At 45.0% G+C, this 15,719-nt stretch overlaps 1 protein-coding gene and 1 long non-coding RNA gene across 3 annotated transcripts in view; both read left to right on the top strand.

Moving 5' to 3' along the window:
• Positions 1-9,780, top strand: part of LOC116653734 — a 50,940-nt gene extending 41,160 nt beyond the window's left edge. Inside the window, exon 5 of the long non-coding RNA XR_004308100.1 lies at positions 8,493-9,780. This is a non-coding gene — a long non-coding RNA (uncharacterized LOC116653734). The remainder of the gene's footprint in view (positions 1-8,492) is intronic.
• The window catches only part of LOC107317605 (BEN domain-containing protein 5-like), an 801,512-nt gene that overhangs the window by 772,327 nt on the left and 13,466 nt on the right, over positions 1-15,719 (top strand). The window lies entirely within an intron of this gene.

Genomic DNA, 15,719 nt, shown 5'->3' with positions numbered 1-15,719 from the left:
ACATTTCCTGGCCAAGGTGACTGGGTTTGTTCTGAGAGGGGAGATTTCTAGACGCGGCTGCCGCTCTTCACATCAACCTGGAGCATATTTAGACTTGATAAGTGATATCCAGGTCCCAGAGGGGTTTTCCTTAAGGGTCAGCTTCAACCGCCTGCCTTGTAGGGAAATCTGAGGGGGAGAGGGGAGGGAAGAGAGGGAGAAAAGAAAAGGGAAGGGGGAGGGGAAGGAAGGAAGGAAAGAAGAAAGGAAGAAAAAGACGCTCTTCTTTCCTCATTAAAATTATTGAGCTGTCTACAAGTGGTGAGCGAAGGGACCATGTGACCGGCAGTTAATCACATTGCTGTGAAATGTGACTGCTGCTGATAATAGGATCTTTCCTTCAGTAGAATTTCTGTTTCAGAAGTAGTGATTTTCACAAAGAAAAGAGGTTGAGGGAGATATCATTTCAGATCTAACGGAGCCTGTGTACATTTTCTTTAGGGAGAAAGCCTCCTTTTTCCTTTTCGGTTTGGCATCCCTGTTTGTATTTTTATTACCGTCATCAATTTTTCATCTTCTCAGCCCAAACTCTCTGCGTACAAATGTAGCCCAGCTCCGCTCTGTCTGCTGGCAGATTAGTTCCCATTTAGTCATAAAGTTAACCAACCTTGTTCCAATCAATTAATCCCTAGAAGCTTTAATTTATTGATGCCCCGGTCTATGTGAGCTGTCGAAAAGATGAACGTCCTGCTTCAAAATGAACTGGTCTGCTTTTCCTCCAAGATGCCAGAATTACAAGGGGCCGGTAGTAAATAAGCATTTAGAAATCCCTTCTGTACAATCAAAGGCAACAGCAGTAGAGAGAGGAATAAAGGGGATTTTAGCATGCATGAAAAACAGCGCAATATATGAATCAGGCTCTCAAGGTGGGAACAGTGGGGCTGTGGGATCAGCTGAGTTGGCTGACACAAAATTGATCTAATGTACGACAAGTTATTACAGGAGTCACAGGCAAGTGAACAGGTGTTGGTCCAGACACCTTCCCCCCGTCAGGTCTGGTTTGCCAGAATCCCTTAACTCCTTGTTTGGGAGCCCGAATTACCTTCAACCTTGTTCTCTGGGTTTGTGACTGGATTCAGTGGTTAATCCAACATGAAACTTCTCCAGAGCATGTTGAAATAAGCAGGACTCTCCCTAATGGTTTCCCTGCCGTGTAGATCAGGTGCTGCTAAAGCAGATGCGCTAGTCAGAACTAATTAGAGCTGATCTGGTTGTATAAGAGGGGAAGAAATGTAGCACTGAAAGCATTGAAATATTGAGGTTGTTTCCATGTTACAAGGTAGGGAAAGGACCTATTTATATTTTCCTTTCCGTGTTTTAAGGAGTTGTTATTCACACATGTTCTTTTCTGAGTGTACCAGATTTGGAAAGCAAAAAGCACCCACCATTGTTTTGATATTAAAAATAAAAATTAAAATTAAAAAAAAAAGAAAAAAAAAACATTTTTAAAGATAACAATGAAGAAAATTATAATCATCCCAAGTTTTTCGGGAAAAACAAAGAAGTGCAGGTGGAGCTGCTGAGCTGGGCTGAAATAAGGGCCAGGTCACAGCTCTTGAGCTCTTCCAGCTGTAGGACAGTTTCGCCTTCTCTGATGAGTCTGGCATGCTCTCCTGCATGACAGATGATCTGCAAACAGACCCACATTTTCCAGGCTACTTCAGCTCAGGATGACTTGCCAAGCAGTCCTTGGCTGTTTGTTGGACTGTGAGCTGTTCTCTATGGGAGTGGGGCTTTGGCAGGTGAGCTGATTCAAGTGGGCTCTCCACACCCGTGGGTTCACTGCCTTGTTCCCACATGGGCTCAATGTGGGTGAGGTATCGCAGGCTGGTTGTGAGAGGTGAGCCAGCAGAAAGCTTCTCTCTTGCAAACTGTGAGAAAAGGGACACACTGCAAGCATGGATCTGGCTGGAGCAAAGGGATTGTCTCCAAGAAAATCTTTGTGCAAATACTGATGATGCTATTCTCTCCTTACGAAGTGATGTGTTCAGGCTGCCTCCTCTCAAATAGGAATCACCTTGGCCAAGGACAGACGTGTTCCTATGGAGCAAGTCAGGAAATTGTTCCTGCTCTTGTTTCTGCTGTTGGATTTCCTTGGTGGGGTTTGAAACATCACATCCCTTTTTGTACCTAGATTTAATCCACATGTGGGAGCTTGTGAGCCTCTGAAAGGCTTTTGCTATTGCTACTTCAAAGGAGAATTGCTTTGTTTGTTGTAGTGACCAGCTCTTCATGCATCTTATCTCCTGCATTAATTTTTGCATGCAGGAATGTGCTGGAGCCAGCGTGGATTCTCAGGTCTGTACTTGAAGCTGTACCAGGTGTGCCTGTGCAGAGGGCTCTTCGAATCTTGGTTGATTTTGCTGGCAACTGAGAAGATAAATTAGTCCTGAAAATGAGTGAGCAGTGTTTGTGCAGGCTATGCCCAGTCTGATTTGGGCAGTTAGCTGATCCCAGCTCAGGCACTGCACCCTAAGGAGGTGTCTGTGCTGCTCCTCTGACCAGGTGGGGTCTCTTCACTTGAAGCGTTTATGTTCTTCCTTTGAGCACTATCTGGTGTCAAAGATAGGCTTTTGGTGGGGTTTGTTTGTTCTGACCTGGTTTGGTATTTCTTGTGAAAGAATCCTTTATTTCTGTTTTCTGCAGGATTTTTCTAGAGAGGTCAGAAATTCCCCATCCTTTCTGCTTTCTCTGCTCTTTCTCTACTAGAATCACTCAGGTATATTTCTCTATTAGCTGAAAATCACTTGCTTCAGTCCCTGCAAAACTGTCCATAGAGTGAGGACCAATTTCCTGTACCTTCTTACTCTACTGAATGGTCATCCAACCAGAACATGGCCCCAAGCACATCAGCTCTCCTGACTGCTGCCAGCCCCTGGCAGCATGACCCAGCTGCCTTTCTTCAGGTTTCCAGCATGCTCGAGGTAGGCCTAAGGGCCCTATTTGAATGTGGTTCAAGATACATAGTTCTGCCTCATTTCCAGTCTCACAGCTTCATTCTCCAGCCTGTCGTCCCTCGTCTCCTGTTCCTGTACCCTACAGCACTGCTGCCCTGCTTGCATATGTTTCTTGCTTCCCCTTGATTGCTTTTTGCACTTTCTCCCTTTGCCCACACTGGCTTGCTTTTGCAGGCAGCGTATTTATTGCTAGCTGGCAAACGCGAGCACTTGGACATACATTCAATTATCTTTGAACAATTTCCATTTACTCCAGTGTTGCTTTTCTCCCTTTCAGTTTCACTGAACACCGCCTGCATTTTCTCAGAGCTTGTCTGACTGCAGCACAGTGTGCTGCTGTTCTCCCTCCTTTTTTCTTCTTCTTCATTTTCTTTCCACTTTTTCCTTGGTTTCATTAAGCTCCCTCACTGAACTCTACTGGCCATGTCCCTACTACCGTCCTTTCTGTACATCTGCTCTGAGGAGGGCCCAAGCTTACCCTCAGTGCATTAAATGTTCCCTTCACCTGGAAGGAAATCAGTGGTACAAACAGAGGGGGGGTCTCACCTCCTCCCCCACCCCCAAAATGCCTTTCTTTTTGATGTACAGTGATCTCCGCCTCTCTTGTGGTTTCACTCTTAATCTGTTTTTCCATTAAAACTAAATGCTTTACTTCTGCATTGGTGAAGTGCACCATGGAGGTAATAAGGGTCACTCCTGCTTACTGTGCAGGTGAAGGTGTGTTGCTGATCAAGTTCTGCTCAAGTATGTAATCTTCCCTGTGAGCTGTGCTCCAAGGCACTGCTGCCCACTGCTCCTTCTCCCTCCCCTCTGGCTGGCAAAATGTATTGGACCAACTCTTTTATTACATCTCTTATGTTTTTGTAAGAGGCATTTTGATTCAATATCCACAAAGAGATTTGGTATCGCAGGGAGGAAAGCAATTGATTATCCGGCTCTTACATCTTCCAGGCTGGCTGACTTTGTGGGAGAGTCGCTTTGGTCAAAATCTCCAGGAACAGGGAAATATCTGCAGCACAGAGGCACTCCAGCTATTTTTAAACCAGCTGGCTTTGGCACAAGAGAAACAGCATGAGGTGAGCTGTAGTTGGAGTGCTTCTAAGGATGGTTCGAGTATCGCTGTAACACACCGTGGTTACTGTTGTGACTGCGGGATGGAGATACTGGCCTGTCTCACAGCAAAGCACACTTCTCCTCCTGTGGTGCTCATTGCATTCATACTCCTTGACTTAATGAATTCTGGTCACCTGGGTGAGAAACTCTAGAGCTATCTAAAGGTTGGGAGGCATGAAATTTATGAAGGGAGATGGGAGAGGGGGAACTACCACCAGGTGAACAAGTGGGAAGTTGGACTTGAGGACTTTTAAGGGTCCCTTCCAACTCAAACAACTCTATGATTCTATTAACATAAGCCACATAGCTGAGCTGTCTTTCTCCACAACTCCATTAGCAATGCAGTCTAGTGATGGGAGCTACAGTGATGGTATCTCCTTTAAACAGCCTCCCACCCATGCCAATAATTTATAGGCTCCTGATGAGTATAGCCATGAGACTTTCCCCTATCTCCTGCAGGTGTGGGGTATCGCTTACTTATTGGGCATGGAGCTAATTGAAGGGTAGTTAATGCCATCAAGCTTTGGGATGTGTTTATATTTTTAACTACATGTAAGTGATTATCAACATTATAAATAATTACAGTCTGCCTCCCAGCCCCTCTGCTCCATTCCACCCTGCTAATTGCTATGCTTAGATCTCAATGAGCTCATTATGATTTGTCGATATTCAGCTCTTTGGCTTGCTCACTTAGTCAGGACCTTGGGGACACAAATGGGAGCTAAAGATTGAAAATGCCAGGCTCCCAGGGATTTGAGTTAGCGATCATCACTTCTTCATCTCTATGCACAATTTATTCAGAGCTCCACCTTCCCTAATAAATTATAGATCCCTCAAAGGGAAGTTTTGCCAAGGGATGGGCAGTTGTCTTACTTGGGGGGGAGCCTGTTCTGTGCTGTATTGAGTACCATTGACATCTGGTCCTCACAGGATTGGATCCCTCCTGCCCTTCCCCTCCTCCCGTCTCTTCCACCCCTTTTGGGAAGCATTAACCTTTTCAATGTGATGTATGTGAAAGGGCGACAGTCAGGAGTGGCAGTTCCTAATGGATTCTGTTTGTTTGGTTGTTTGTTTGTCTGAACTGCCTGCACTGCTGTCCAGATCTCTTGGAAAAGCAAGCCAGAGTGCAACCAGTATTTTAATAAGTAGCAAAAGGTGGAGAGGCTTTTAAAGAACAGTGTTTAAATTCAGAAATGAGGAGCAGATGAATGTGGGGCAGGGGATTTGGGATTTAGCCCAGCTGAAGATAGCAGCATGTACAGCCTTTAGGGAGGGTCTGAATTTTCAATCATAGGCCATAGTGGTGAGATAACTGAGGTGATCTTTTGAAGGTCTGTGGCTCCAAAGGGCTGGGTTCATGCCCTCTACTCTTCCTCCTGGGAGTGCAGAAGTAGAGATCGGTCCTACCCGCCTTGCCAAGGACTGAGAAAGATCCCAGCAGAGAAGGTGCCCCTGATGAGATCTGAACACAGGGCATTGAGTTAGAGGGGCACCCCCCCTGCCCACCCTTCCATTCTCAAGCAGGATCAGTTTTGTTTGCCCTTCTCTTTATAACTTTTTTCTTAATTCTGCCTTAAGATGGGGATGCCATGGCCTCCCAAGGAGGTATCTCTCCAGTGCTTCATTATCGCTAGAAAGCTTCCCTCAAAATCTAATCTCAAGCTGTTTTCTTGTGAATTCAGACCATAGTTTCGTGTCCCATCACCTGCAGCTGCATAGAAGTTTATCCTGCCCTACAGGGGCTTTACCATTTGTGGAGCCCTCACTCGTTGCTATTTTGTGGTTCGAAGGCCACACATCCTATCAGTTTATCCTCCTCAGGCTTTCTGGACTCCTGATAACCCCCAGGCAACTAAACAGAAATTAAACCAACCTCGGGAGCAGCAGAGTCTGACTCTGCTTGGTGCCTCCACAGCCCAGTGCTGCATCTGGCAGGAGCCTGGGGCACAGCTGGGAGCTCAACCATCCAGCTCTGCAGGGACTGGAAAAGGCACTGTGCATTACGGTCCACAGCTGCAGCCAATCTCCTTTGGCACTCATGGGCAAATATACTATGGTGTTTCAATGCAAATACTGGTGAAAGAAGTGGGTCTGGCAATGAGGAGGTCCCTTCAGGTGGTACAGGAACTTGTGAATGGAATTATTCCTTGTTATTAATAGTAATAGATAGAGTTTGGGAATGCCAGCAGATGGGGAGAATGTAGTAATAGCAAAACAAGATGTGGCCACAAAATACAAGAGTTTAATAGGAAAAAAAGAAAGTGATGTACAAGTATTTCTATTTTATTCTATGAAAAGAAAAACAGAAAAGGAGGGGGTAAGCAGCCTCTTATTCCTGTTATCTTTATCTGCTGGGACTGTCATTCAGCCTGGGCTCTCATTTTATTGCACAGGAGCTGTGCCAGTGTAAGGAGCAGCACAGCAGACAAGTCTCACCTCTAGAAGGAGAATGTGAAGGGGAAGTGATTTTTATAACCGTAAGTGACACTCTGGAAAATAGAGAGATGTGAGGTTGCTGCTTAGGTCTCTCATAAAATCCAGGGTTTGCTGGTTATATTATGGTCAAAAGCACCTTGTTATGAAAGCCCTTTTCACTAGCAAAAGCGATGGCTCTGATGCTGCCCCACCAGTTAGTGCCAAATCCCCTCACAAGCACTTGTTTTGAGTTGCCCCTTCCATAAAACAAGAGCCTCTCCCACACTGACTGTGTACATGTGTAATTTCAGCTGCTCCAGCAAAGTCAGCTGTGGGTTCAGCAAGTGGTGGTGGAGTTTGGCACAGGTTTATTCAAACCCTATTGGAGAAATGAAGGGAAGAGACAGGCAGTGGAGAAAGGGAGAGTGCAGACCTTTCCAGCATCGTTATTTGGACAGAGACGCTCTGCTGCCAGCAGTCCTTCTCTAGGGGTATGATGCAGGAAAGCAAGCCAGGTTGGGTGAGTAGCTGTTTTAGCAAGGGCTTTGTGACAGCAGTCAGAGGAGTGTTATTTGTGGCAGGGACTATATATAACTATACGTGTGTGTATGTAGATTAAATATATATGTGTGTGTAGTCCCTTATCACTGCATTCCAGCTTGAGTGTAAAACACAAAGGAAAAATCAAAGGTTTTAGAAAAAGCTAAATTTATCTGGGAATGGGAATTATTATAGCAAAAGAGGAAATTAATTGGTGGGGATGGAGATTGCAGTAATATTTTACTCCTGCCTTATGCAGGCAAAAATAGCATTAGTTTTCTCTACCTGCTAGTAGCAACCCTGATCTCTCCTGTCCTTCAACAGCACTATTGTGGAGTGACCACCTCCCAGGGAGGTGTGTCTGCTGATGCACAGAGTGCTTTGTCTCAGCTCACCTGTGTCCCTACAGAGGAGGCTCAGAAGTGGCATGGTCTCGAGTCCAAGAAAGCAAAACAAAGATGAGGTCTTGGCATGCATGCCCCATATTCCTCACCCAGATGAGTTTTATTTCATATAACTCCTGTTTTTCTTTCTTCCTATAGCGTTGTTCAAGCCCAAGCAAAGCGCCCAAAACCACTGGTTCCACTGATCCATCCATTGAGTTGGAAGCTCTCTGCTACTCCAGTCCATTCTTGTCCTTGCAGAGAGGATAGGCTCCTTGTCTCGGGTTTGGCCAAGCGGAGTTCCCATTGTAAAATCAATCCCAAGGTCTTTTTTCATGATCTGACAGCCCTGGAAACGTGTTACTCCCAGCAGACCTTTCTGCTGCCTGCAGCCTACACCACAGTGCCTTATTCAGAATCAATACTTGCAGATGCTGGAGATAATGCAGGGAGAGAAATACATTAACACAGCAGAAGAAACAAAGATAATGATGTTTTTCTTACATTTTTTTTCCCTTCCTCCTCGTATTACACAGAATAGGATTTTCTTTTCTTCTCCCCCTGGATCTTTATGATCTTCACTTTAGCAGGGCTCCAGACTCTTGAATTATTCCTTCCCCCCCTCCCCCCCATTATTTTTTTCCCAATAAAACCTTAAATCTTTTTCAAAAACTGCTTGTTTTAATTGAAAAATTTCAATCCATCAATTTGCCTCCTCTCTACCCTCTCACCTTCTTCCCCTCCCCCAAACAGACCCATTTGCAGTAAATAATCTGTAGCCAGACTTTTTTGCTCTTAAGAAATAAATAATTCTGAATTTGCTGAATCCCGCCTGATCTCCCACCTCTAAATCACTGCACTTTGTACTGAGCTCAGCCAAAATGTTGAACACACTGAAGCACGACTATTACTTGCAGACTGCAAGTGTTTTTAAAGGTACAGCCTCTGAGGCCATGGTCCTTTTTCCTCCTGGGACGGTTTGAGAGAGGAGGTGAGCCAATTTCTGAGGATAAGCTGTCTCTTGCTTGCATTTTGCCCACTACAGATGCAGACATTGCCTTATCCTGAAGGGACTTACCAAAGGCTGATGGAAGGCAACAGGAATCCAGTGGGTCTTTGACTAATTCATACCCAGCCAGGGGAAGAAGGTCCCTGAAAATCACAGTGAGTCTTGAAATCACTGCAGTTCACTTTATCTTTCCTCTACTCAAAAACCTCAAAGTCAGTTCTATGCAGGTTTATGTCACAAAGAAACTCAATCACCGTATTTCTCAATTTCTTAATTTCTCATGTTTCTTAATTCCTCTCATACCGTAATTTCTTCCTTTTAGAACAGCTCTTGTCAGGGCTACTGTGTCCTGCCTCAGAATGCAAGCTGCACTTGAAGAGGGAAAATGCAGCATGCAACAGACTACTGATGCCTAGTTATGATTTATACAATTCATGAGCTTCCAATAATTTACAGACGAAAAACGCTTTATCCACACTTTGGTGTGTTGAAACATTCTTTCTACCATTTATCTTGAAACTGATTTTGTTTGGGTAGTGGTGAATGTTATGCACAAAGCTGTGAGTGGAATCTCTAATGGGGACTGTTAGGCGTGAAGCAATGGCTGAGCTGTGGTGGACCAAGAGGATCCCCAAAAAGTTCCCCCCATGTTTCTCCAGTGTATTTTGAAGGGTTTAATTTATATTGGAACTGTGTTGTTCTTGCGATTCCAATCAAACTGATAACAAAAGCATTTAACACTTAGTTTTCTTGCTGTTTTCCCCTTTGAGAATCTCAGTGATTGGAGAAGATTGTGAATGCTGGATTTTAGTTTGAAAATTGCTTCTTCTCCCCTCATCCGTTTTATGTGTATCTGTATGAGAGAATCAGCTCTGCAATTTTCATTGACTGTGTAAAGAGCTGAGGTCAGCTAATCCCCAAGGGCTCCTTCCCGGATTTGGCAAGTGACCAGAATTAAACAATACAATATCAGAAATGTTAAAATCACAAGAAGAGACTTATCCTGGGGTTTTCTTGATACTGTAACTAACGATCATTCAGACAGCAATGTGAGGCCAGTAAATACCAGCCCAAATTCATCTGGGGACAACTTGACAAAGAGCTAATACAACCAGGTTTTAAGTAAATCATTTTCTAAGTATATCAATATATAGAGGGATGCTGATGCAGTATTTCCATTAATTCAAATATCCTGATGCTGAAACTCACCCTTCCTGGGTTTTTCTTTTTCAGCTGTGAGCTTTGTTCTGACCTCTGCCCCTTAAATAACCTCATCAGGAGTCAGGGCTGCCAAGGTATTAAATAAACCATTTTCTTTTGTCATTTTACAGCTTAGGACAGATTACCATTTACAGGAGGGCCCATTTCCATCTCCCAGTGGCGTAGGGGATGGTGAGATGGATAAAATGTAACGTACAGGGGACAATGTGAAGATGGCATTAGGATAATGGAGCAGTCAGAGATATCCCTGTAAAAGGATGCTCATAGTGCTGGTAAATAGCGTGTGGATTCAGAGGTAAGAATGGGCAGTGGCCCCACTGCATTTTCAGTGTTACTTTGTCTGAGACATCTCACACCTTGCTGTTTCTCTGCTTGCTCTGGATGCCCTGTCTACATATCTCAAATCCTGCAGTGAAATTAGAGCTCCCCTTTCCTGGCCACATGTGAAACCAGCACTGCAGTTCAGACTCACATAGAGGTTTCCATCAGTAGCAAAATGTATTCAGATGGGTGGCTCCTTTGCTGGTGCTGGTGGATGGTAGAGGGAGAACTGAGGTCATCCATGCAGCATCTTCACCACCTACCATGAGACCCGTCTGTTCCCCACCCCAGGCACTGTCTGGGATCTTCTGCTTCTGTTGAGTTCATGCGAAGGGCAAATGCGACAGCTGATACTGAAATGAGTTCATGGGAAGTGCAGTGCGGTCCTTGCAGCACAGTCCCTCCGGCAGAGAGAAAATGTTACTCTCCTAGGTACGTGTTCTCCAGCCGCCCCTGTCAGAGGAGGAGGGAAGATTACAGCCCTCTGATTGCTCTGGGAGAGAAGCCTACAACTTCCATCTTTGTAATTTCTTCCACTACAATCAAGCTTTTCAGGAAAAGGGCCTGAAAGCCTGAAATAGTCTGTCAGAGTCTTTCTGCCCAGTTCCTTCCTTCATAAAATACAAAAGGTTAAAAATGAAGACTTGTCGTTAGCAGTACATTTCATTTCCAAAAGCATCTGTGCAGCCCTGTCCAGCTTGACTTTGAATGTCTCCAAGGACAGGAAGAAGATCCACCACCTTCTGGGCAATCTGTTTCCACAATGCCTACCTCCATTCTTAGCCTCACACAGGAGCTACAAGCAGCCCCATGACCATAGCAGACCCTACTAGGAGGTGTACCCACATGTACCCTGCAGCTCTGCAATGCCAACAGTCTGGTGTTGTCTGTGCTTGCCTGGCTCTGCTCCCACAAAAATCAATAGGAAGGATGGGGTAAGTCAAGGCTGGATGTGGCTCTGGGCAGCCTGGTTTAGTAGTTGGCAACTCTGCACGTAGCAGGGGGCCTGAAACTAGACAATCTTTATGGTCCTTTTCAATCCAGGCCATTCTATGTTTCTATAATAAGTCTTGTCTGCTCCCACACTCTCTTTTAGAAGTTTCCCTTGAGCAAGGAGGTAGCATGACTGCCCAGGTTTGCATTGTGATCAGTGATTCTGAAAAGCCCCGGATGAGTCCCCCTCCCCAAGGAATGGGGATTGCCCCAGTTGCACTTTATCTGAAGTACCCCCCCCCACAATCAGATGTGTCATTGGCAGCCTATCTTATTTGTCAGAGAGTAGTGTCAGCCATGAGATACAAAACAAGTGACTGTGGCGAAAACAGCTCTGCTAAAATAGAGGACTGTTTCTGATCAGGCTGGGTGTGATATAGCGCTGTGCTTTAAAGCCGTGTAATGCCATTTTCCATTAGAGCTCTTGTTCAAGTCAGGAAGGGGTTTGATCCATTGATGGAAGCTGTTAGAAAGAGATGAGAAAACCTCATCCATATTTCTCTTGAGATTGTACAAAGCTGACAGTGTGCTCACTGACCACAGTCACTGGGGACTCTCCCACACAAAATATCCCTCTTTTCATAAATAACAGGATGGTTTTTGTGGTGGTCAGAGATTTGCTGCAGAATTCAGTTTAGTCAAACAAAGAGCTGCTTCTGGTTTTTAATCCCAGCTGTTAAAAAGATTCATCCTTCTTTCTCTTTGTGAATCCTTCCCCTCTTTCTCCCTTCCCTGTTTTTCCTTCTTCTGTCTGTCTTTAAGATAACTGAGCCTGCGTCTGGTAAGTGATGCCTCTGAGTTGGAAGGTCTCAATTTTAAATCCTGCTTAGGAGTAAACTTGGATGAATTCCATAAACTAATAACCCAGTGTGGTGTTTTAAATTGATGGAGGTGCTGTCCTGTAGATGAGACATAAAAACAGAGATCCAATCTGCTTGGCAGGGACCCCGCAGGACTTATTAAAGATGAGTGGGGACTGCTAACTGTTTTGCCCTTGTCAAATCCTCGTCACTACCACCACTTCTCTTCCTGTTCCAAAGCAATGACACTGGACCTCATGAAAATGAGATGACGAACTTGAAGGAGCCATCCTTTCCCTAATTATTTAAAGCAGTTTGCAGTGTCTGGCAAGAGGGGGAAGGAGAGATAATCCACTCACTTCAAAGTGGAATGACCCTGAATTTCAAAAAGCAAAACAAAAGCAGGCGAATGGTGCCACCATGCTCTGCAGCAGCGACATTATTAAATGATCAGTGAGCTATTAAAGCAGCAACATTTAGTACCTCCCCTAATGACTTGTACTGCTAACTGGTTTCCAAATTGAGATTCTTATTGCCTTCACGCACAGACAGAATAGGGCTGTGCTCGTGTTTCTGGATGCTCCAGCTGAAGCAGACTGTTCACAATAGGCTCAGTGAATCTTCTCTGTTGAAAACTAGTAATGACTTCTGAGATCCACACGCCTCCTCTGTCCTGTTTTCATGCCAGGGCCAGAAGCTTTGGGGGGGAGAGGCATGGTGGAGATCAGAAGTGTGGGGGATTTTGCAGAGAGCTCTGCCTGGTTCTTGTCTTATCTGAACTTCCTAACATCTGCACAATTTGGCAGAGTCGTGTGTGAACAGACTGCTCGGAAATCTCCCCCAAACCACTGATGGCAGTCAAAGAGCAAATACTGCAGGAGAAGCGTTTTCAGAAAGAAACTTGGGGATGCTGGTTTCCACTTCCAGGTAGGAATACAGGGAGAACAACATATTGGTGAAGGAGGGAGTAAGAGGAGAGGAGGCAGCAGAGACAGACATTCACCCAGCTGCTTCCATTGTGTCTCTCCCAGGTGGGTTTCTGCTGTCTCATGGGAGTTCCTGTGATAGGAATAGCTGGGCAATGACCTGCAGATGTGGTTTTAGTTGGGCAGGGAGTTCTTGTGGGCAAAAGTACTGCATGTGTGATTGCAGAAGGAGAGATGGTTACAGAACAACCCATCACACTACCCGGAAAAGGTGAGTTCTGGCTATAGCTGCAGTTATTTTTGTGTCTGTGATATTTAGTGAAGCAAAATGGAGTCTGGGTCTTCTGTGCACCCAAAATAAATGCAAATGTCATCGCTGTGATTTGTTTTTCTCTATCAGTTCTGCACACTCATGCCACCTGCACTTCTGAGTGAGTCAGGCCATTTCTCACTCAGGCTAAGCAGGCACAGGGAGAGACTGTTACTGCCTTTTATATGTATCAGGTTACCTGCTTTCTGTGACAGAAACCACACATCCTTTGTGGAGGTGGCTGGCAAAGCAGTGGCAGTGGGATGGTATGAGAAGCCAGTATTAGAATGTGCACTTATGTTTTTTTAATCCTATGCTGCCTTAAATCTTACTCCAGACTAGAAGCTGTTTCTATGTTGTTGCTTTTCAGTGGTTGGATGTGGTGGCACAGAATTGCATGATCAGTTTCATCAAAGTGCCCATCTACTTTGTGTGTCTGTGCTTGGCAAAATGCCTTTACCTCCACTGTAAACTTAACAAACAGGTCTGTATGGGCTGCAGAACGTGGTACGAACTATAGGAAATGGGGCTGGATGGGCCTTCGGGGCCCTTCTATATTTCTTTTCCTTAACTTCATGCAAAGCTACCTAGAGCTAAGTCATTCTTATCTGCCATAATTTTAACCTGTTCTTGAAGTCTTCTACACTGGAGTTTTCTATCTGTGCTTAGGTGCAGTGGTTACCAGTCCTTATTGATAAAAAGCATTTTCCAAGAGCTAACTTTCAGCCGTAGAACAGAATTCCTCCAAATCAGAAGTAAAGCAGAGCTGTAAGGCACTAAGGAGGAGCTCATGTAGCCACTTCCTCAGCTGCATCCACGCTCTTTGTAGGGCTTCCTTCCATGGTGCAGCATGTCAGGTATTGCCCACCATGTGAAAGCACGTATTGTAGAGAGACAAAGAAAAGCCAGCAGGGCCAGCTCTGGCAGATCAGCCTTCTGAGAGTGGCACTGACAAAATGTCCTAGAGACTTTACGGAGTCCAATTACCACTTTGCGTCTTTAAAGTGCTGAGTAAATGAAAGAAACTACAAGATCAAGCCATGTTAGTCTTCTCAATCCCTTAAATGCTTGACAGTCTTCTCCCCTTCTTTCTCATTTTCTCAGAAGACTTTGAACTCTTAACCTTTGCTGCTGCTTTGAGTTCTCAGCTGCAGAAACCAAACTACTCACAGCCATCCCCAGATTCCAGTAACAATCACAAAATACTTTCAAAGAAACGGTGCCCTCCCTGAAATTGCTAAACTTCTAAGCTGCCTCCAACTTTCTAAACTTTTGTGCTTGTGTGGTTATCCTCATCCATTGGTGCCAGCAGGCTGCAGGGAAGCTCACCGGATACTGCCACAGCCAGTGGCCCCATCCAACCAGTACTCTGTCCATGCAGACAGCAGCCATGAACATCAGCTGCTTGGACTGTTCTATAACACTGGACAGAATTAACTGTAGAATCATAGACTTGTTTGAGTTGGAAAGGCCTGTTAAAGGCTATCTAGTCCAGCTCTCCCGCACTAAACAGGGACACCTATAATCTGATCTCGTGCTCAGAGCCCTATCCAGCCTGACCTTGAATGTCTCTAGGGATGGAGCATCTACCACCTCTCTGGGGAACCAATAACATAGGTGCTCACAGCATATATTGTGTTAGAACAGCAATTCCTAGTGCCTGGAATAAACCCCTGTAACCATCCCCAAGCACTGGAATGGAAACTAGAGATGTGGAACCAGATCATGGGAGGGGGGAGAAAATTAGTGTCAGGAGTCATCCTCTGTCACTTGATCAGGGCTTAATAGCGATGCCAGCAGAGCTGGTGGCTGGCTGATAGTTTTTAGTTGAAGAACTAGAGCTAGAGACTGAGTCATGTCAGTTTGACCTCTCTTTTAAATAAATAAATAAATGATAAACAGAGAGCTCACAGCGACATCTGAACCTGATGTCTCATGCTCACTTGTTTTGACATGTCTAAATGTAAGTGGGCGGGTAATAAAAGCTTCATTTAGAAGCAAGTGTCTTCACAGCCACTGCTGGAAGCCCCTGGGCTGCTGCACTTATGGAATTTTCCTCTAATGGAAACACTGGCAGATAACTATTGGTATAACAGAACATGAACACATGCGCACAGAACAACCCAGAAAGACTGCAGATACTGAAATGTGTTTAGTTCCCCAGGTTCTGCATTAACACCCCTGAACTGGCTGTTATGATGACTGTTTGGGGCAGCTCTCTTGAAAATCATGTGGTTATTGCAATGCGTGTAGGCATCAGGTCAAAATAAGCAATTAAAGGAGTCTTCAGCTATGGATAATGGCACCCATTGCATTTCTTCCAGTTGAACACCACCATATGGAGGATGAGCAGGCACTACTCTATAACAGGAAGGTCTAGTGCTGATGTTTCACGTATGGAGGAGGTTCACCCGATGGATATATGGTGTAGGATATTATTTTTTAATGCAGTCATTTGTTACTCAGCTTGCTTTTAGGCAGTGGAGTCTTCAGGAGGTTCAGGAACCTGCAAGGTCTACTTAGCAGCTCATCTGCCAAAACAGAAATCGTGGCCAAAGAGGGGAGAGGAGCCCCAGTGTTACTGCTGACCTCCTGAAGGTAAAGTACAGCTCTCCAAGGCATTCTTCCAGATCAGTGCTAAATCACCATGTTAGTTTCTGAATACAACACAACTAGGAGGTCTACGCTAAAG

The sequence above is a fragment of the Coturnix japonica genome, chromosome 8 (assembly GCF_001577835.2).
Source record: "Coturnix japonica isolate 7356 chromosome 8, Coturnix japonica 2.1, whole genome shotgun sequence".
Classification (NCBI taxonomy): domain Eukaryota; kingdom Metazoa; phylum Chordata; class Aves; order Galliformes; family Phasianidae; genus Coturnix; species Coturnix japonica.
Note: the sequence above shows the minus strand (reverse complement) of the source record. Positions and strands in the feature narration are given on the sequence as shown.